Raw genomic sequence first — 24,263 nt, 5'->3', positions numbered from 1 at the left:
TTTTGGAAGGTATCCAAACCATGGTTTGGACAACCTCTTAGCATTTTGGAAAATCGGTTCCATGCTTCGTATAAGGTTTCCATCAGCTTTTGACAAAATTGGGTAATTTCATGTTGGAGTCTCGCGGACTTAGAAGCTGGAAAATATTTCTTAAGAAATTTTTCCAACATACCATCCCAAGTTTCTATCGTAGCCTCGGCCAATGAATCTAAGCAACTTCGTGCTTCCCCGTGGAGTGTCCATGGGAAAAGTCTTAAAAATATGGCCTGGTCAGTGTCTGGTTTAAGTTTGAAAAGAAGACATATCTCTTGAAAAAGACAAATATGTTCGTTTGCATCTTCATTCGGACCACCACCAAATTGACATCTGTTGTTAATCATTTGGAGAATAGGTCCTTTTATTTCAAATTTTTCTTCACCTGTGGGTGGAGTAATGGCACTACCTTGTCTGGTTCGGGTTGCCTTCATCTTGACCGCCATTGATTGTCTTGGTACCACTTGTCTTGCCTCTCCTTCCATTTCAAAATTTAGAGGATGAACTGGTTCAAATTCAGAATATCTTGGCTTAGTTGTACTTGATTCCGAATCAAAAGTTTCTTGCTTTGATGAAGATTCAAAAAGTTTGAGTACTTCTTTTGGGATTCTACCAAGCTTCTTATCAGGTTCTGTGAGCGGTGTAAGTAATGGAGAATCTGAACTTCGGGTATGTGGCATATGCAACCTAAAATCTGTCAATCACACAACTAACAAAACTATTAAATGCACCGATTCTACAAAATTAAAATCAAAGACTATTAATAATTTAAAATAATTAAGAAACTACTTAATCACAAATTAGTTAACAATTCTATTTTGACACAAAACTGTCCCCGGCAGCGGCGCCAAAAACTTGATGTGCAAAACGTGGTATATGAATTATCGTATGAAATAGTATGGAAAAATACCGATTAGAGATTGCTACATACTAACGGGCAGTGTACCCGATCGTGTAGTAGTATAGTAAATGGTAAAATCCTTGTATCATTCCAAGGACAGTATCTAAATCAAATTAGGATTATAGACTAAATTGTGATTAACTAAGAAAATTACAAGTACAGGATATATTTTGGTTTGCCCTTTTACGATAGGCAAATCAAGTGATGAATAAGATTAAAAAGACAATATTTTTGGTATTTTATGTTTATGAAAACAGAAAGATAGTTTTGATATCAAATTAAAGAGATATGCTCATCTAGACTTTTTACCCTTAATGTTGAATGTTATTTAGGATTAAGATCGGATTGATTGGTTATGCACGAGAACTAATTAATTGGTTCACCAAGATTAGTCTTGCGCAAACAATCAAACGGGATTACACGACGCAAGTGATGTTCTTGTCATCTAAGACCTCTTATTTGTAATCAACTAATTCAACTAGTTTGAAGACTTGAAGAATGATCAAGTCAATGGTGTGTTGTACATGATCCACTCCTATATCAACTAAAGGTTTAACTTAGTTCATTCCCTTAGTTCGGTAAACTGCTCAATTTACCCAACCCAAATAATTAACTAAGTGTTATAATAAGATCCCTATAAACGTCACTAGATAAGGCAAATCACTAACACATGTCAATTGATGAAACTAGGTAGTTAAAAGTGTGTATAACAGATTCTAAGGAATTGGTCATTCTCCTAGACAATTACACATACTAATTAAGCTATTCCAAAGTATCTACAAGAGTCGTTCTTACATTCTTATGTAAATTAACCATTTGAACTCAACTTATCCCTTTTGGTAAAAGACGGATAAACACATGTCACTAGGTGTAAATCAATACATTAACTTAACAAGATGATGTTTCTTAATCAAATGAACATATCAACTAGTTGAATCGAAAGGATTAAACTTAACAAGAATGGTTCTTGTAATCAAACATCAAACTATCGTACATAATAACAATCAATCAATAGTAAACATTCAACATATCGGTTATTTATCTAGATGAACATAAAATGGACTAGCCAACAATCATGCTTGAAAACTTAAACACAACAGTAACAAAGATAGAATTCATTGTAAATACAAGATTAACCTTTTAGGAGTAATCTTGGATGAAGCTCTTGAATGATCTTGGATTCTTCAATGATTTGAGTGCTTAGATGCACTTTGATAAGCCCAAGAACTGCTTTGAATCGTATGTTTTCATCTCTGAACAGAAAGGAAACTGGTACCCTTAAAATGAAACTGGAAATGGAATTAAATAAGCTGATCAGTTGGTGAAAAGCACTGTGCGCAGCGCGCACAGTAAGGGTGCGCTGAGCGCACTCTCACCTACTTCACTTTTTACTTTACAGCTTGACAACGCACGTTCAAATCTGCTTTTCTGTTAAAAGTGCGCGTATGGGTGCGCTGAGCACAATACTGTGCGTGGCGTGCACCATCAAAATGTGCGCTTGGCACACTTTGGTTTTGGCCAAGAAATCCTCTGAACAAATTTATGCAATGTGCGCTGAGCGCACTCTTCTGTCTTTGGGTTTCTGGTCTTGTTTTCGATCTCTGAGCTGTTATCATACATAATCTTCATATTTCTTCAAGTTTACAATGATTCTGGACTATATTACAATACTATGAAATATAAACGAAATTACTATGTTTACATATGAAATAAACAACAATAGGACGTGATATTACGACTAAAGATATGACTAATTTGAGTAATATCAGTGCCGATCCCACCTTTCAGATATCGGATTATGACTACCGACCGAGCAGAGCCACCTCTAGCTGTTTTCGATGACTCATCATCCGACGACTCATCCTCTGATGACTCCAGTGACGAGGATTCCGATGAGGACCCTGAGGAGGCGCCCGTGCAGCCACCCTCTACCCCGCCGAAGAAGCGGTATCGTTTCGATGGTACCGTTATTCCAGGGGTTAACAGAGGTAGGTCATCCGTTAACGCACATGCACTGAGGACTCGGGTCATCGCCTGCAAGCGGGTTGTGCCGTATCCTGCCGATCCATTCGTGCGTAAGGCTTACCGTTACGCACCATCTACTTCTGGCGCTATAACGTCTGCACCACCTGCACCACCTGTACCATCTGCACCGCCTGCCCCACCAGTTTCTCCCTCCGTCGAGGAACTGACGAGGGAAGTGGAGATCCTCCGTGCTCGGGTAACTGAGCTCGAGGACCAGATGTCCCAAGTAACTTCCTTTACCCACCATCACCATAGGGCATTGTAGTAGAATTCATTATGTAATCTCATTTGTAGTTTCATGTTTTACTCATGTATTGTGCGAACCTTTGCGGATGTATGCAACTTATTATTAATGAATGGAACTTAGTGTTGTTTAATTTTTGTACGGTGTTCTATTTACGTTACTGTATGATGATTCTGTGGTATCTGTATCTAGTGCATTACTTAGTTAACATGTGTTGCGTTGATTACATGTTGGTTGCCATATACTATATTATTATTTATTAAATGCTGGATTTTGACTTAAGTCAAAATTTTTGTTTAGAAGAGCAATGGCAAATGGAAGAGCAGCGCCCACAGCAGCACAAATTGAGGAAATGATTGCTGAAAGAGTAGCCGCAGTTATTGCGGAAATTAACCCACAAGCTCCACCAGTTAACCAGCCCATCCGTAACGAGTGTACATATAAGGAGTTTCAAAGCTGCAAGCCCCACAACTTTAGTGGTACTGAGGGGCCAGTTGGATTGACTAGGTGGTTTGAGAAACTAGAAGCTATGTTCCATGTAAGCAACTGCTCAGAGATGAACAAAATCAAGTATGCCTCATGTACGCTATCGGACGGCGCCCTAACCTGGTGGAACACACTTGCTCAGGCCAAAGGTATTGACGAGGCTTATGCTACTCCTTGGGAAGAATTTAAGAGAGCCATGATCGAAGAATACTGCCCCAGAACAGAGATACAGAAAATGGAGGCTGAGTTCTGGGAGTTAAAGGTTGTGGGAAACGATCTTGATGGTTACAACCGTAGGTATCTGGAGTTAGCGCTGATGTGTCCCACGATGGTTACCCCGGAGTTTAAGAGAATGGAACGATACTTGTGGGGACTTCCCAAGTCCATTCAGGGAAATGTCACCTCTTCTAAGCCACCCAACGTCCCGGAATCTATGCGCATGGCGCACACCCTGATGAACCAGTTCACCCACAAGGAACCTTAGAAAGCGAAATCAGAATCGGGGACTAGTCATGAGAAGCGTAAGTGGGATGGAAACAAGGGAAAGGTCTTTGATCAAAACCCAGCTAAGAGGCATAATAACGGAAGGAACCCCAACCCGAACACTAGCTCGAACCCCAACTACAAGGGTAGTCTACCGCAGTGCAAGAGGTGCTACAAGCACCATACCGGGTACTGTAATGTGGTCTGTGAAAAGTGCAAAAGGACCGGACATATTGGTTAGGACTGCAAGTTTCCCACCCTAACGGTGAAGACAAACCCTACTGGACCAAGGCAGTGCTATGAGTGCGGACAACAGGGCCACTTCAGGAATGAATGTCCCAACAAGAGAAAGGACGGCGGGCCAGCGCATGGAAGAGCTTTCAATGTAAATGCAAGGGATGCCCGTGAGAATCCCGACTTGGTTACAGGTATATTCACTATCAACAATCTATTAGCTTCTGTCCTATTTGATACTGGTGCCGATAGGAGCTATGTTTGTAGACACTTTTGTTCTAAGATAGATTGGTCGTTAGTTCCTTTAAAGGAGAGTATGCTTGTTGAGGTATCCAATGGAAAACTTGAGAAAGTTGACCAAATTGGCCGAGGAGCTATTATCAACATAGCTGGTGTAGATTTCGAGATTGACTTGATACCCATCAAATTGGGAAGCTTTGATGTAATTGTCAGTATGGACTGGTTGATCAAAGTAAGGGCCGACATTATCTGTGGAGATAAAGCTCTTCATATACCACACGGAGATGGTGAGCCACTAATTATTTACGGAGAGAGATGTAGTTCGAAGCTGAACCTCATTAGTTGCATGAAAGCAAAAAAAGATCATGAAGAAAGGAAGTCTTACTGTTTTAGCACATGTGAAAATGTTAGAAACCGAGGTGAAGAGTGTGAATGATGTACGAATTGTGAACGAATTTCCCGATGTCTTTCAGGAAGAATTGCCTGGATTACCGCCACCTAGAGCAGTGGAGTTCCAGATCGATCTAGTGCCAGGAGCTGCACCCGTAGCTCGCGCACCTTATCGACTAGCACCTTCCGAACTGCAAGAGTTGCAGAGTCAACTGAAGGAATTGCTAGACCATGGATTTATCCAACCGAGTTCATCACCTTGGGGCGCACCTATTTTATTCATGAAGAAGAAGGACGGATCTTTCCGCATGTGTATCGATTATCGTGATCTGAACAAGTTGACGATTAAGAATCGATATCCCCTTCCCAGAATTGACGATCTTTTCGATCAGCTGCAAGGATCCAGTGTTTACTCCTAGATTGATTTGCGATCAGGTTATCACCAGTTGAGGGTGAAGGAGAGTGATGTGATGAAAACTGCGTTTAGAACCCGTTATGGTCATTATGAGTTTCTCGTGATGCCATTCGGTTTAACCAACGCACCTGCGGTGTTTATAGATCTCATGAATCGAGTATGCAAGCCATATCTGGACAAGTTCGTTATCATTTTCATAGATGATATCCTCATCTATTCCCGAAGTGAAGAAGAACATGAACAACATCTTTGACTAGTGTTGGAACTCTTGAGACAAGAGCAACTTTATGCCAAATTCTCCAAGTGTGAATTTTGGTTGAAGAAAGTCCAATTTCTGGGTCATATTGTGAGTGATCAAGGTATCAAAGTTGATCCCGCAAAGATCGAAGCTATCAGCAAGTGGAAAACCCCCACTACTCTGACTCACATCCACCAATTTCTAGGTCTTGCCGGTTACTACCGAAGATTTATTGAAGGTTTTTCTCTGATTGCACCTCCTTTGACCGCGCTGACTCACAAAGGGAAGAAGTTCGTTTGGGAAAAAGAACACGAATCAGCATTTCAAAACTTGAAGCAGAAATTGACCACCGCACCTATCTTATCTCTTTCTGAAGGAAGTGATGATTTCGTCGTATATTGTGATGCCTCGAAAAATGGTTTTGGTTGCATATTGATGTAAAGATCAAAGGTTATTGCCTATGTTTCTCGTCAACTAAAGATTCACGAGCGAAACTACACTACTCACAACCTCGAGCTTGGAGCCGTTGTCTTTGCGCTCAAATTGTGGAGACACTATCTTTATGGAACTAAAAGTACCATCTTCACCGATCACAAAAGCCTCCAGCACATATTCGATCAGAAACAACTGAATATGAGGCAGTGACGATGGATCGAGACACTGAATGACTATGATTGTGAACTTCATTACCATCCTGAAAAGGCAAATGTTGTAGCCGATGCCCTGAGCCGAAATGAGAGGACGGTACCTCTTCGTGTCTGCGCCTTGAACATCACCATTCAATTAAATCTCAATAGCTAGATCCGAGTAGCCCAAGATGAGGCTCTCAAAGAGGAGAATATTTCTCAAGAACACTTGAACATTCTCGTTTCACGATTCGAGGTTAAGGAGACTGGACTCCGATGCTTTGCCGGAAGGATTTGGGTACCTAGTTATGGAGATCTATGGAGCCTTATACTAGATGAAGCCCACAAGTCGAGATATTCGATTCATCCAGGAGCAGGTAAAATGTACCACGATCTCAAGGAACAGTATTGGTGGCCTAATCTCAAGAAGGATGTTGCTACTTATGTTGGGAAGTGTTTGACTTGTTCGAAAGTTAAGGCCGAACATCAAAGGCCAACTGGATTACTTCAGCAACCAGAAATCCCGCAATGGAAGTGGGAAAGGATAACTATGGACTTCATCACAAAGCTACCGAAGACGGTAGGCGGTTATGATACCATCTGGGTTATCGTTGTCCGACTTACTAAATCTGCACACTTCTTAGCCATGAAGGAAACGGATACGATGGAGAAACTGGCGCAATTATACATAAAGGAAGTTGTATCTCGACACGGTGTACCCTTATCGATTATCTCAAATCACGATACCCGTTTTGCTTCTAGATTTTGGCGTTCTTTGCAAGAAGCCTTGGGAACACGTCTCGACATGAGTACCGCATATCACCCGCAAACTGACGGTCAGAGCGAACGAACGATTCAGAATTTGGAGGACATGTTGCGTGTCTGTGTTATTGACTTCGGAAAGGCTTGGGAGAGACATTTGCCGCTAGCTGAATTCTCTTACAAAAACAGTTATCATTCGAGTATTAATGCCGCACCTTTTGAAGCGTTGTATGGCTGTAAATGTCGTTCCCCTATTTGTTGGGCCGAAGTAGGCGAAAAGCAAATCACCGGACCCGAGGTAGTCCATGAAATAACCGAGAAGATTGTCCAAATTAAAGCAAGACTTAAGGTGGCCCGTGATCGCTAAAAGAGTTATGCCGACCTTAAACGTAAAGACCTCGAATTCAACATGGGTGACCGTCTGGGAAAGTGCTCGTTGTGTGTGGTTGCTAAGAAAAATCCGTGCTCCTACGGGCAAAGCGAACAATATCATGCTACGGGAAACATTTACCTGGGAACGAGAGTATCAAATGATGCAGAAGTATCCTCACCTTTTCCCGACTCCAACACCTACCTCAGCTTAAAATTTCAGGACGAAATTTTCATTAACAGGTGGGTAATGTAACGACCCAACTTTTTTGACTTGTTTTTGTGCCTTGTGTTTTTGCGAAACTGCGTATTTGTGCGTACTGTGCTACTTTATACTCCTGAATCTTTATATACATGGCTTACTTTCATTTATGTGTTAAAACGTGCCTTTAAGTACGTATGATACTTAACTTGATCACCGGAAGCCTTTATGACCGTTAGTGTCACTTGACATTACGAACAAACTGCGTACACGTTTAACTTTTGTCGTAATCGGAATATTATGACTATGAAATCTTAATTATTATTTCATAATAATAATCACTTGGGTTTTTAGATGCCTAATTACGCGTAGTAATTTACTTATGCTTACTAGTTAGTCTTGTTGGACTTTCTACCTTGTTGGGCCTTAGCCCACCCTACACTAGTTAGTGGACTACTTAATTAGCTCAATTATTAATAGCTAGTGATCCATTAATATGTAAGAGAAATGCCCATTTATTTGTAGTGACCCGAACTTTTCCATGTTTATATATATTAATTGAGATTGATATTTACATGACTAAATGTTTCCAACGTGTTAAGCAATCAAACTTGTTAAGACTTGATTAAATGAAATAAGTTTCATATAGACAATTGATCACCCAAGTTGACCGGCGATTCACGAACGTTACAAAATTGTAAAAACTACATGTTGTGGTATATATAGACATATATATATATATGGTTGACATGAGATTATGATGAGTAAGTATCTCACTAAGTATATTAACAATGTGTGATATACATAAGAAATGAGATTACTAAGTTAAGAAACTCGAAATGATATATATAACGATTATCGTTATGATAACGTCTACTAAATATATATGTATCATATTAAGATATTGATACACTATATTTAACATGATAAAATGATATTTAAATATATCATTAAGTGTGTTAACAATGAACTACATATGTAAAAACAAGACTACTAACTCAAGAATTACGAAACGAGACTTATATGTAACGATTATCGTTGTAACGATATTTTAATGTATATATCATATTAAGAGATATTCATACATCATAATATCATGTTAATATAATAATTTAACATCTCATTTGATAGAATAAACATTGGGTTAATAACATTAATTGAGATCATTAACTTAAAGGTTTCAAAACAACACTTACATGTAACGACTAACGAAGACTTAACGACTCCATTAGAATGTATATACATGTTGTGTTTTGATATGTATTCTTACACTTTTGAAAGACTTCAAGACACATATCAAAGTACTTCTACTTAACAAAAATTCTTACAATTACATCCTCGTTCAGTTTCATCAACAATTCTACTCCTATGCACCCGTATTCGTACTCGTACAATACACAGCTTTTAGATGTATGTACTATTGGTATATACACTCCAATGATCAGCTCTTAGTAGCCCATGTGAGTCACCTAACACATGTGGGAACCATCATTTGGCAACTTGCATGAAATATCTCATAAAATTACAAAAATATTAGTAATCATTCATGACTTATTTACATGAAAACAAAATTACATATCCTTTATATCTAATCCATATACCAATGACCAAAAACACCTACGAACACTTTTATTCTTCAATTTTCTTCATCTAATTGATCTCTCTCAAGTTCCATCTTCAAGTTCTAAGTGTTCTTCATAAATTCCATAAGTATAGTTTCATAAAAATCAAGAATACTTCCAAGTTTGCAAGTCTACTTCCAAGCTTTCTAATCCATTCCAAGTATTCATCTAAGATCAAGAAACCTTTGTTATTTACAGTAGGTTATCTTTATAATTCAAGGTAATATTCATATTCAAACTTTGATTCAATTTCTACAACTATAACAATCTTATTTCGAGTGAAAATCTTACTTGAACTGTTTTCGTGTCATGATTCCGCTTCAAGAACTTTCAAGCCATCCAAGGATCCTTTGAAGCTAGATCCATTTTTCTTATTTCCAGTAGTTTTATCCAGAAAACTTGAGGTAGTAATGATGTTCATAACATCATTCAATTCATACATATAAAGCTATCTTATTCGAAGGTTTAAACTTGTAATCACTAGAACATAGTTTAGTTAATTCTAAACTTGTTCGCAAACAAAAGTTAATCCTTCTAACTTGACTTTTAAAATCAACTAAACACATGTTCTATATCTATATGATATGCTAACTTAATGATTTAAAACCTGGAAACACGATGAACACCATAAAATCGAATATACGCCGTCGTAGTGAAACCGGGGGCTGTTTTGGTTTGGATAATTAAAAACTATGATAAACTTTGATTTAAAAGTTGTTCTTCTGGGAAAATGATTTTTCATATGAACATGAAACGATATCCAAAAATCTTGGTTAAACTCAAAGTGAAAGTATGTTTTTCAAAATGGTCATCAAGATGTCGTTCTTTCGAAGGAAATGACTACCTCTTTAGTAATTGACATGTAACTTAAATTTCTGACTATAAACCTATACTTTTTCTGTTTGGATCCTTAAATTAGAGTTCAATATGAAACTATAGCAATTTGATTCACTCAAAACGGATTTAAAATGAAGAAGTTATGGGTAAAACAAGATTGGATATTTTTGATCGTTTTAGTTACGGGAAATGTTTAACAAATCTATATAAGTCATATCCTAGCTAACTTATATTGTATTATACATGTATTCTAATATATTATGTAATCTTGGGATACCATAGACACGTATGCAATTGTTTTGACATATCATATCGACCCATGTATATATATTATTTGGAACAACCATAGACACTCTATATGCAGTAATGTTGGAGTTAGCTATACAGGGTTGAGGTTGATTCCAAAAATATATATACTTTGAGTTGTGATTTAGCCTGAGACGTGTATACACTGGGTCGTGGATTGATTCAAGATAATATATATCGATTTATTTCTGTACATCTAACTGTGGACAATAGTTGTAGGTTACTAACGAGGACAGCTGACTTAATACACTCAAATCTTTAAAACATAATAAAAATGGTTGTAATTATATTTTGATCATACTTTGATATATATGTACATATTTGTATAGGTTCGTGAATCGATCCGTGGCCAAGTCTTATTTCCGAGGAAGGAAATATATGTGAAAGTGAGTTATAGTCCCATTTTTAAAATCTAATATTTTTGGGATGAGAATACATGCAGGTTTTATAAATGATTTACAAAATAGACACAGGTACGTGAAACTACATTCTATGGTTGAATTATCGAAATCGAATATGCCCCTTTTTATTAAGTCTTGTAATCTAAGAATTAGGGAACAGACACCCTAATTGATGCGAATCCTAAAGATAGATCTATTGGGCCTAACAAACCCCATCCAAAGTACCGGATGCTTTAGTACTTCGAAATTTATATCATATCCGAAGGGTGTCCCGGAATGATGGGGATATTCTTATATATGCATCTTGTTAATGTCGGTTACCAGGTGTTCACCATATGAATGATTTTTATCTCTATGTATGGGATGTGTATTGAAATATGAAATCTTGTGGTCTATTGTTACGATTTGATATATATAGGTTAAACCTATAACTCACCAACATTTTTGTTAACGTTTAAACAATGTTTATTCTCATGTGAATACTAAGAGCTTCCGCTGTTGCATACTAAAATAAGGACAAGATTTGGAGTCCATGTTTGTATGATATTGTGTAAAAACTGCATTCAAGAAACATATGTCGATGTAATATATTTCTATTGTAAACCATTATGTAATGGTCGTGTGTAAACAGTATATTTTAGATTATCATTATTTGATAATCAACGTAATGTTTTTAAAACCTTTATTGATAAAATAAAGGTTATGGTTGTTTTAAAAATGAATACAGTCTTTGAAAAACGTCTCATATAGAGGTCAAAACCTTGCAACGAAATCAATTAATATGGAACGTTTATAATCAATAAGAACGGGACATTTCAGTTGGTATCCGAGCGTTGGTCTTAGAGAACCAAAAAATTTGCATTAGTGTGTCTTATCGAGTTTGTTAGGATGCATTAGTGAGTCTGGACTTCGACCGTGTTTTCTTTAAAAATGATTGCTTAACATTTTTGTTGGAAACTATATATTATTAACATGTAAATATTATGTGATATATTAATCTCTTAATATGTTTGATATTGTGTGATAGATGTCTACCTCTAGCACAAATCCCATTGACATATAAATATTATGTGATATATTAATCTCTTAACAAGTAAATATTATGTGATATATTAATCTCTTAACATGTTTGATATTGTGTGATAGATGTCTACCTCTAGCACAAATCCCATTTCTTTAAAGCGTTAAATGCGGTGAACCCAAATGCAATTTTACGCTACGGGTTAAGAACCTATTTTGACTCAACATATCCCAACATAGGATTTCATGAATTAGAAAGAGCTTCTAACATATAACATAAAGAAGCATGTTATGCTTACGGGTTAGTGATGTTCGCTTCTTACCAAAGTGAGAAAAAGAACATCGGATTGCAGTTTTTAAATAAAACTTTCCCACAAGTGACGGATTCAGTAGTTGGGGTGAGAAACAAGGTTTTTAGATTATTATGGGGCTGTTGGACATTACGAAACCCTCTTCCTTTTGACGACATTACAACATGCTGCCTAGCCAATGGTCATAATTCTTATTTTCCACAAGACCAAGGATGGGAAGTCGTCTTAGTAAAACCAGAATGCATGGCTTGTTTCTGGACTTATGAATTACGTGTCTTTATTTTCTTTGCTAAACAACTTATGTATTAACTAGATTTATCTTCAAAACTGTCCTGTATCATAGTGTACTATATTTCATGTTATATGTAATATAGCGAAGTTGTAAGTTTGAAGAATATTTGTATGTGATATATTATTATAATCAGTTTTTCATATGGAATTATAGTAGTTGAATTGTATATTAGCTACTAAGTATGAACTTAACGGGTAGGTAGTACCCGAATTTAAACTTATAAAATGCTAATATGAAGAAAAAGCTTTTATAAATGAGTTCATATTATGCTACAAGATACTATTGACTACTCTTAATATTCTGTATGATTAACTTGTTTCATTTGACTATTTTGAAGGAAATGGCACCGACTACTCGACACACCTTGAATATGAGCGAAGAGGAATTTTGTACCTTTCTTGCTTTAAACATAGCCGCAGTACAGGCCACGCTACATACCAACAATAACTCTGAATCTAGCAATACAGCTAACGGCGCAAGAAATCGTGTAGGATGCTCCTACAAGGAATTCACTGCCTGCAAACCTTCAGAATTTGATGGGACCGAAGGACCAATCAGATTGAAAAAGTGGACCGAGAAAGTTGAATCGGTGTTTGCCATAAGTAAGTGTGCTGAAGGAGACAAAGTGAAGTACGCTACGCATACCTTCACAGGTATTGCGTTAACATGGTGGAATACCTATCTAGAGCAACTGGGACAAGATGCTGCTTACACGCTACCGTGGTCAGCATTCAAGCACTTGATGAACAAGAAGTACCGTCCCAGAACCGAGGTCAATAAGCTCAAGTCAGAACTTAGAGGGTTACGAACACAGGGATTTGATATTACTTCGTATGAAAGATGATTCACAGAATTGTGCCTATTGTGTCCGAGAGCGTTCGAAGATGAGGAAGAGAAGATCGACGCGTTTGTGAAAGGGTTACCGGAGAGAATCGAAGAAGATATAAGTTCACACAAGCATGCCTCCATACAAAAGGCATGTAGAATGGCTCACAAACTAGTGAACCAAATTGAGGGAAGAATTAAAGAACAGGCGGCCGAAGAGGCCAACGTGAAGCTAGTCAAAAGAAAGTGGGAGGAAAATGGTGATAAGAGTCACCAAAACAACAACAACTATCCCAATAATCGCAACATCAATCGCAACTACAACAAACGGCACAACAACAACAACAACTACAACAATCATCCCAACAACAATAAAAACCGCAACAACAACAACAATCAGAAGCAGCTATGCCAAAGGTGTGAAAAGTATCACTCGGGGTTCTGCACCAAATTTTGCAACAAGTGTAAAAGAAATGGTCATAGCGCAGTGAAGTGTGAGGTCTACGGACCAGGGGTTAACAGAACGAAAGGAACAAATGGTGTCAGAACGAGTAATGGTGGAGCAAGTAGTGTCGGAGCAAGTTATGCCAATGTAGTTTGTTATAAATGTGGAAAACCGGGCCACATTATTAGAAATTGCCCGAACCAGGAGAACACGAATGGACAAGGCCGCGGAAAAGTTTTCAATATTAATGCGGCAGAGGCACAGGAAGACCCGAAGCTTGTTACGGGTACGTATCTTATTGACAATAAATCTGCTTACGTTTTATTTGATTCGGGTGCGGATAGAAGCTATACGAGTAGAGATTTTTGTACTAAATTAAGTTGTCTATTGACGCCGTTGGATAGTAAATTTTTACTCGAATTAGCAAATGGTAAATTAATTTCAGCAGATTATATATGCCGAAATCGAGAAATTAAACTGGGTAGTGAAATATTTAAGATTGATTTGATACCAGTAGAGTTAGGGAGTTTTGATGTAATATTTGGCATGGACTGGCTGAAGGAGATGAAAGCAGAGATCGTATGTTACAAAAATGCAATTCGCATTATACGAGAAGAAGGAGAACTCTTAATGGTGTACGGAGAAAAGGGCAACACGAAGCTACATCTTATTAGTAATTTGAAGGCACAAAAACTAATAATAAAAGGTTGCTATGCTGTTCTAGCACACGTCGAGAAAGTACAAACTGAAGAAAAGAGCATCAATGATGTTCCCGTCGCAAAAGAATTTCCTGATGTATTTCTGAAAGAATTACCGGGACTACCTCCACATCGATCTGTTGAATTTCAAATAGATCTTGTACCAGGAGCTGCACCAATAGCTCGTGCTCCTTACAGACTCGCACCCAGCGAGATGAAAGAACTGCAAAGCCAACTGCAAGAACTATTAGAAAGTGGTTTCATTCGACCAAGCACATCACCATGGGGAGCTCCTGTTTTGTTTGTCAAGAAGAAGGATGGTACATTTAGTTTGTGTATTGACTACAGAGAGTTGAATAAACTTACCATCAAAAACCGTTATCCACTGCCGAGAATTGTCGACTTATTTGATCAACTACAAGGCTCGTCGGTTTATTCAAAAATCGATTTACATTCTGGATATCATCAAATGCAAGTAAAGGAGGATGATATTCCAAAAACTGCTTTTAGGACGCGTTATGTTCATTACGAGTTTATGGTTATGACTTTTGGATTGACTAACGCACCAGTTATGTTCATGGACCTTATGAACCGAGTGTGTGGGCCATATCTTGACAAGTTTGTCATTGTTTTCATCGATGACATACTTATTTACTCAAAGAATGATCAAGAACACGAAGAACATTTGAGAAAAGTGCTAGAAGAATTGAGGAAAGAAAAATGTACGCTAAGTTTTCAAAGTGTGAATTTTGGTTGGAAGAAGTTCAATTCCTCAGTCATATAGTGAACAAAGAAGGTATCCAGGTGGACCCGGCAAAGATCGAAACCGTTGAAAAGTGGGAAATCCCAAAAACTTCGAAGCATATACGTCAATTTTTAGGATTGGCTGGTTACTACAGAAGATTCATCCAAGATTTCTCCAAAATAGCAAAACCCTTGACTGCATTAACGCATAAAGGGAAGAAATTTGAATGGAAGGATGAACAAGAGAAGGCGTTTCAGTTATTGAAGAAAAAGCTAACTACGGCACCTATATTGTCATTGCCTGAAGGGAATGATGCTTTTGTGATTTATTGTGACGCATCAAAGCAAGGTCTCGGTTGTATATTAATGCAACGAACGAAGGTGATTGCTTATGCGTCTAGACAATTGAAGATTCACGAGCAAAATTATACAACTCACGATTTGGAATTGGGTGTTGTTGTTTTTGCATTAAAGACTTGGAGGCATTGTTTATATGGAGTCAAAAGTATTATATATACCGACCACAAAAGTCTCCAACATATATTTAATCAGAAGCAACTGAATATGAGACAATGCAGGTGGATTGAACTGTTGAATAATTATGATTTTGAGATTCGATACCACCCGGGGAAGGCGAATGTGGTGGCCGACGCTTTGAGTAGAAAGGACAGAGAACCTATACGGGTAAAAGCTATGAATATAATTATTCGTACTAACCTTACTACTCAAATAAAGGAGGCGCAACAGGGGGTTGTAAAAGAAGGAAAGTTGAAGAATGAGATACCCAAAGGATCAGAGAAACATCTTAATATTTGGGAAGACGGAACCCGATATAGGGCTGATAGAATTTGGGTACCAAGGTTTGGAGATGTGAGAGAAATGGTACTTAAAGAAGCACATAAAACCAGATATTCAATACATCCCGGAGCGGGGAAGATGTATAAAGATCTCAAGAAACACTTTTGGTGGCTGGGTATGAAAGCCGATATTGCTAAATATGTAGGAGAATGTTTGATGTGTTCTAAGGTCAAAACTGAACATCAGAAACCATCAGATCTACTACAACAACCTGAAATCCCGGAATGGAAATGGGAAAACATTACCATGGATTTCATTACTAAATTGCCAAGGACTGCAAGTGGTTATGATACTATTTGGGTAATAGTTGATCATCTCACCAAGTTAGCACACTTCCTGCCAATGAGAGAAGATGACAAAATGGAGAAGTTGGCGTGATTGTATTTGAAGGAGGTTGTCTCCAGACATGGAATACCTGTCTCTATTATCTCTGATAGGGATGGTAGATTTGTTTCAAGGTTTTGGCAGACGTTGCAACAAGTATTGGGGACTCGTCTAGACATGAGTACTGCCTATCATCCACAAACTGATAGGCAGAGCGAAAGGACGATACAAACGCTTGAAGACATGCTACGAGCATGTGTTATTGATTTTGGAAACAGTTGGGATTGACACCTACCGTTAGCAGAATTTTCCTACAACAACAGTTATCATTCTAGTATTGAGATGGCGCCGTTTGAGGCACTTTATGGTAGAAAGTGCAGGTCTCCGATTTTTTGGAATGAAGTGGGGGATAGACAGATTACGGATCCGGAGATAATACAAGAAACTACCGAGAAAATCATCCAAATTCAACAACGATTGAAAACCGCCCAGAGTCGACAAAAGAGCTACGCGGATAGTAAAAGAAAAGATATAGAGTTTGAAATTAGAGAAATGGTCATGCTTAAGGTTTCACCTTGGAAAGGCGTTGTTCGATTTGGTAAACGGGGGAAACTAAATCCAAGGTACATTGGACCATTCAAGATTATAGATCGTGTCGGATCAGTAGCTTACCAACTAGAGCTACTGTAACGTCCTCCCAATAGGGTCTGGAAGAAACGTTACTAATATCAAATAAACCAACATATTATAATACGAGAACAATACTAAATGAGAAAATTTAACTTTATTAAGTACGCAGCGGAAAATGAAATGTCGTTACAATAATGGAAATAACGAAAAAGTAATTGTTCATATGCAGAGGTAATAAATGCGATATCTCTTGATCCTAAGTCCAAGTAGCATCACATAAGTAGTAGATAAGAAAGCTTGAATCAAACAGCACCTGAGACAAAACATGCTAAAGTGTTAACCAAAAAGGTTGAGTGAAATTCATAGGTTTAACAAAAGTAGTTATCATTGTTTTAGACCACAAGATTTAGTTTGTAACGTTGATCTCCCGCAGGATCAAAAAGTAGATCTCGCAGATCCAAAAGTTATGCCAGTGCGTGATATTTAGACTAAACATTCAAGTTTGCCCCATGACAAGTTGTGTCTGTCCTTGTCGGTTTAATTTCATTATCAAGTAATACAAAGACTTAGTCAAATGTATCGGGGACGTTACTCCCGATAGGCCTACCCCCAATAAATAAGCATGCCGCAGCACTTAAAAATATCACTGTAGGGACTTAGTCGGACATAGCCGGGTATAGCATAGTTTTAACAGTTGGTACTTGTGTCTAAATTGTAAATAGTAAAAGCAGCATGTGTCTCACCCCAAAAAGTTAAATAAGTTTGCTAGCAATAAAGAGTGGGGCTATGAATTCACCTTAGTAAGTAGAGAGAGAGTTATTCCTCGGAATAAAGAGTTGAACGAGTGAGCAGGAAAGTCAACCTATTGACATTTAAGAGTAGTTAAGTGTTTTGCCCATGTTTAAGTTTAAGTATGTGTTTAAGTATAGTTTGTTTTACTAAGTTTCTATTCCTAGTAAGTTACTATTTTTATAAAGTTTCCATTTTTAGAAAGTTTCTTATTTTACTAAGTTTCTATGACTAGAGAGTTTCTACTTTTATGAGTGTTTTCCATTTTAGGATACTTGCTGTATTAGATAAGCTTCCAATCACCCCTTTCCCTTCGAATGGCTAATTTAGATCTAGGGGCTTGAGCCATAGGACCCTTTAAATCGGAAATCCAAACCCTCTGCCTAGAATCTCGTAGAAACCATTAGTCAAGAAAGTTCGAAGATCTATACATCTCTAATACATATCCCAAAATGTTTTTGTGCTACAATATAAGTAGTAGGTTATAGGTGCTAGTAATAGTAATAGTGTATACATGTTAAGTACTAGTATAAGTAGTATTAGGGTTTAAGGTTTTAATATGTATATGTATATATAATTCGTATATATATGTATATATATATAAAAATATATTTTTTTACATTTATATATGTATATATAAATCTAGGTGTGTTTATGTATATACTTATGAATAACAAGTTTATAATATGAATATGAATTAACAAAGATTAAAGTTTATGTAAATAGTTTAGGGTTTATGTTATACCTTTGAAGATTCAAGATAATTAACAAAGAAAAGATGAACACGATGAAGATGGAAGATCAAAGCCTTGAAAATCTTGAAGAACTCCTTGAAGATTCTTGAAGAACACGAAGAACAAGCTTGAAGATCCGAATACCACAAGAGAGGGAGAGGGAGAGATTGTTTTTGAGAGAGGATTTTGGTGTGATTTGTGAATGAGAAACTAGGAGTCTAGGAGTGTTTATATAGTGCAAGTATTAGAGTGTTAGTCAACATAAGGATGTTCTAATTAATGATTTTATTTTGTTTTATAATTTTTAGTCAACAATAGGTGGTACTAGTTTATAATTAGTCAACATAAGGATGTACTAGTTTATACTTTATTTTTAGTCAACATAAGGATGTAATATTTTTTTAGTCTCATTATTATTACTATTATTATTATTATTATTATTTTTACATTTACTACATGATAAGTATTATTTTCTTTTTACTAATTCATGACTTGTATATATTTAGTTCCCAATTGTTTTATTATTTATATAAATGTCACTTTTTATTTATTACTTATAGGTTATTAGTTATAATATTACATAAATGCATAAATTTTAATTAGCAGTGAGTGTCGACTAACAGTTTATTATTTTCATCTTTTATTAACTTGTCAATTTTTGTACAAAGTTAATTAATATGTTTTCTAACTCTTAACACTTAACAATTGTTGATTAAAGTTTAATCATTAAGTTTTAATTATATTGTTTGGGCTTTTAATATTGGAAAAATATAGAATGGAAAAATGAGGGTCGTTATAGTACCTCCCCGTTATTGAAAACTTCGTCCCGAAGTTTTTAGGTAGTTTCCTCGTTTGCAACAGCAGTTGAGAAGAGATGGGGATATTTCCGTTTCATATGGTCTTTGCATTCCCAGGTATATTCGGGGCCCCTACGCGAATTCCAACGGACTTTAACGATAGGTATATTGCTTTTACGCGTTTGTTTGACCTCTCCTTCCATGATTTCTATAGGTTATTCAACGAAGTGCATTTTATCATTAATGCGAAGATCATTCAAAATGATGATGTTATACAAGTCATTTCAGTAAATTGGATACATGAAATGTGTTATGAATAGTATTGAGCTCATTTAAAACCTTGAGCATTTTATGCCACAATATTAGGGCAGACAAACAAAGAGGAGTTCGTGAAAATCACAGTCATGAAATTTGATAGAGATCTTCATTGTTTACAACAAGAATATTTTAATGATGAATATAAGTTGAAAAATAAAGTTTTATCACTATTGAATAATATGGATAAAACGATTCGTTTATAGGAAGAGTATAAATGAAGCTATCATAAAAGAGTGAAATGAGAAAATTAAATGTTCGCCTTAACTTTTGACGTAGTCACGATTGATTTCCGGAATTCAAGGAATTAAAGGAAATCTTCGTAATCTATAAGATTTGATTCTCCGGTATTTACGAAATTTTGAGATTTGTTTGATTAAATGCGGTGATTTGCCTCGATTGATGTGTTTGGAATTTTGCTATAAATTAGCTTCTTTCGTTTCATTATCTTCACCACTTGTATACTTTCTTTCTCAATTCAAACTTCCAAAAGATTAAGAAAATGCTTAATCCAGTTCTGATCCTGGTTATTATATTGACCATCTATGCAGTCATTCTTCTTTTTCTTTTACCGCCAGAGGAATCTGTTTACTTCTACTATGCTCTTGGGGTTATAGTATTTTTAATTATCCCGTGTCTTTATATTTCTATACGCATTGATATACACGGTTTGTAATTTCGGAGTCGTTATCGGGCTTTATATTTTCCCTTATATGTCGGAGCTTTATGCTTTTGTTTCTTCTTCCCTACTTCAAGTCAAGCGAGTAATGGTCCAGAATTCATAGGTATGAAGTTTCGAATGATCATAATATATAAAGTAGAAAGGAAAGGTAATAGCACGATTTGATTTGTCATATTACCAGAATATCCGGAAAAGACCGAATCATCAAGAAAAATATTTTCTTGATATGTTTAGAGGTTAAATAGAATGTAAGAGTCGTGTAACATGGAAAATGATGATTATAAAATCTATGAATCATCATCTTCCATTAAAAACTTAGCATGACTTACTGTAATATAATCACGTTGGCCTGACGTCATTATATTATACTAACTCATGCTTCAATTCCCAACACTTCTTCAATGCATTTATAATTTAAACTCGAATTTTACAGAATATAGAAACTAAAACAGTTTCCTTTATAAAGATATCGCAAAGAGATACTTAATTGCGGACATGAATCGTTATGAAGATATCTTCCGAAATATAGAGGATATTTATGATGATATTTTGGAATTTCTAAGTTCGAAAGTTGATGAAGAAAAATTTTCCGCAAGCTTTTAACATGACTTCGGAGCAAGATATTCTCTAAAGATTTCACCGGATCCAAAATTACCTGGATTCTTTGAATATAGGGTTTGGCCCTTGTGTTTGTCCTTGGTCTCCTCCATGGTTAGCTCAATCCGTTTTTCAGTTCCAAATTTTCTTTTGAGCTTTTCCAACGTACCATTCTTTATTATCAAACTGTTGGCCCTTAAGACCATCTACAATTTTTCTGTTTCCTCTGCATTTAATGCAGCCATATTTGAATCATCGGTTATCAATCCGAAATGGTTTCAAGAAATTTCATTTTTAGATGATTAAACGCTGATTGCGATCGTCAAGATTCAAAGGATGTTTTCAAGAATTTTGAATTTGAAGTGTTTAAGCGTAAGATGCATCCATCAATGGATCTAACGGTTGACGAAGAAATGTTATGATTTTCAAAAGTAAGGAATGGTAAGTTCGGTGGTTTGATTTGATAATTCATCATAGAATACGAATGAATATAATTCATGAATGTAGTGATCTTTAGGAAGATAACACTTGCTAAAGCTTTACTTAAGTTCCGATATGTCAAAATTAGAGTATGTAACTGAATTTGTATGAAAATGGTTTTTCTTTGGTGAACATATACATATATCATGTGAATGTAAGTAGTATAGTTAACAACTGCTGAATCAGAATGGAAGAATGTACAATGTAACATTTTTATATGAGATATGAATATCTCTCGGGTTTTACCTACCCGTTAAAATATTTTTTACAATTAACAGTTTGTACAAAAGAGAAGATATACGTTCATTTATGTATTCTTCAGATGTAATCATGGTTTTAATGAGCTAATATAATATTAAACTCATTTGATTTGCTGTTGAAACGAGAATAAATAATCTTCAAAACCTTAGAGATTTCATAATTGTCGTGAAATATTTCGCTAATGAAGTTATGAATTAATACTTCATCGTTCATTGTTATTGATATACTTCGGTATATGATGTTGGTGCTCTTGGAATTCTTGTGAAATTCATAAGGCACTAATGATATTTTCTAGAAAGTTTCGAGTACATCGAAAATTAAAGTATACAATCAATCATGTATTTGAGTAATACACTTGGTTTATTACGAAATGGAGTTTATTGTATTGGAGCAATGATTAACGATTGTTAAGTTATTAACAAAAGATGTACATCATAGCATATTGTGATATGAATTAACCATGTAGTACATACTAGTTAAGATTCACACATAATAGCTTAGTACGAAAAGATTTATTATTGTTCCAATCCATATATATAAAGTATACATATGTAATTCTTCAGGAAGAATGAGTCAATACATCTTAACTCATTATTACTAATATTCTTTGGTATCTATGGGGCGTATGATGTTGATGTTTGAGGTACTGAGTGTGATGTTGAGGCGTGGAATGCGGATGTTGTCATTGGTGAAGCTGGTGATGTTGGTGGTGATGTTGGTGGTGATGTCGATGGTACTGGTGGTACTGGTTATGCTGCTGGTGCTGCTGCTGGTGTTCGTAGGTTTCGCACCATATTCTCCAGAGCCACTACTCGAGCGCGAAGCTCGTTGACTTCTTCTATTATTCCGGGATGATTGGCGGTTCGGACAAGTGGATGAATAAGTTCTAAAATTTTAGATATTATATATTCGTGACTGGATATCCTGGAAATGAGGGTGAAAATAGTGTTCCGAACGGGTTCGCCAGTAAGTGCTTCAGGTTCTTCACCAAGAGGTGAATTCGGTTGGTGGAAGGGATCACCTTCTTCTTGTCTCCATTGATTAAGTTTACTACGAACCCATCCCCAATTCATCCAAAATAGATGATGGCTGATTGGTTGGTTTATTCCGGTTACGCTGCCATTGGAGCTCGAAGAGTTCGAGGAATCCATATTATGTGTTTGGAATTAGGGTTTTTGATATGAGATTAGTGTTGAATACTGGATGATATATTCGTCTCCTCGAATACGTGTATATAGCAAAAAGATTTCCGTAATTTACGGAGGGAATTTAGGAAAAGTGTTAGACAAAATCTATTGGGATAGATACGATAAGATATAATAAGATATGATGTGTCTATACTTTAATAATGGCAGTATGACGTGTCGAGATCATAAAGTGATAAGTATGTAATCTAATAATCTTTTGATTAAAGACTTTCAATTCGTATACTGTGATAACCCAATGACATTTTTCGATTCATAAACCGATGCATAAAGGCATAAGGCATATAGGTACGTGATATAACAGGGAGTTATATACGTTTGAGTGTGAGTAGTAACAATTATAAGAATTTCAAAATCATGGATAATATTTCATGTAATACATATGTAATACACATAACCATGATAGATGACTTATGAATGTCAAGAATTTCTGAAATCATTGTGTCGCATTTAGATGCGGTGGTGTAATTGGATAGTACTCAGGAAAGTGAGCAGAGTTCTTAGATTAGCTCGGCATTCTAAGATAAGTAAAGTTTCTAAAGTATAGTGTAGCATTTAACAGTTAAAGGCAACAATTAAAGGCACTATGGTCAAGGAAAGTTGTAGTCCTACATTAGGAAAGAGACTTTGATTAGAATCTTTAAGTCAAGTTTGGTAAAGCATGATTGTTAAGATTATAAGGCAATTCTAAATGCTTTAAGTCTAAGGCAGGAAAGGTTATAGTTTCCTAGATTGCTAAGGCACCCTAGCTAGCAAGTAAGGCACACATAAAAATGCAATCCTGGTTCTCTATAACAGCCTGGTTATGCTCTGATACCAATCTGTAACGTCCTCCCAATAGGGTCTGGAAGAAACGTTACTAATATCAAATAAACCAACATATTATAATACGAGAACAATACTAAATGAGAAAATTTAACTTTATTAAGTACGCAGCGGAAAATGAAATGTCGTTACAATAATGGAAATAACGAAAAAGTAATTGTTCATATGCAGAGGTAATAAATGCGATATCTCTTGATCCTAAGTCCAAGTAGCATCACATAAGTAGTAGATAAGAAAGCTTGAATCAAACAGCACCTGAGACAAAACATGCTAAAGTGTTAACCAAAAAGGTTGAGTGAAATTCATAGGTTTAACAAAAGTAGTTATCATTGTTTTAGACCACAAGATTTAGTTTGTAACGTTGATCTCCCGCAGGATCAAAAAGTAGATCTCGCAGATCCAAAAGTTATGCCAGTGCGTGATATTTAGACTAAACATTCAAGTTTGCCCCATGACAAGTTGTGTCTGTCCTTGTCGGTTTAATTTCATTATCAAGTAATACAAAGACTTAGTCAAATGTATCGGGGACGTTACTCCCGATAGGCCTACCCCCAATAAATAAGCATGCCGCAGCACTTAAAAATATCACTGTAGGGACTTAGTCGGACATAGCCGGG

At 36.3% G+C, this 24,263-nt stretch overlaps 1 non-coding gene across 1 annotated transcript; it reads left to right on the top strand.

Annotated features, from left to right (window-relative positions):
- Positions 1-15: 15 nt before the first annotated feature.
- LOC139850745 (small nucleolar RNA R71) lies at positions 16-122 on the top strand. Its single transcript, XR_011760126.1, has one exon. It is a non-coding gene; the product is annotated as a small nucleolar RNA R71 (small nucleolar RNA).
- Positions 123-24,263: the final 24,141 nt, after the last annotated feature.

Source organism: Rutidosis leptorrhynchoides, chromosome 5, assembly GCF_046630445.1.
Source record: "Rutidosis leptorrhynchoides isolate AG116_Rl617_1_P2 chromosome 5, CSIRO_AGI_Rlap_v1, whole genome shotgun sequence".
In the NCBI taxonomy this organism is placed as follows: domain Eukaryota; kingdom Viridiplantae; phylum Streptophyta; class Magnoliopsida; order Asterales; family Asteraceae; genus Rutidosis; species Rutidosis leptorrhynchoides.
This window is presented reverse-complemented; position numbering and strand designations above follow the sequence as displayed.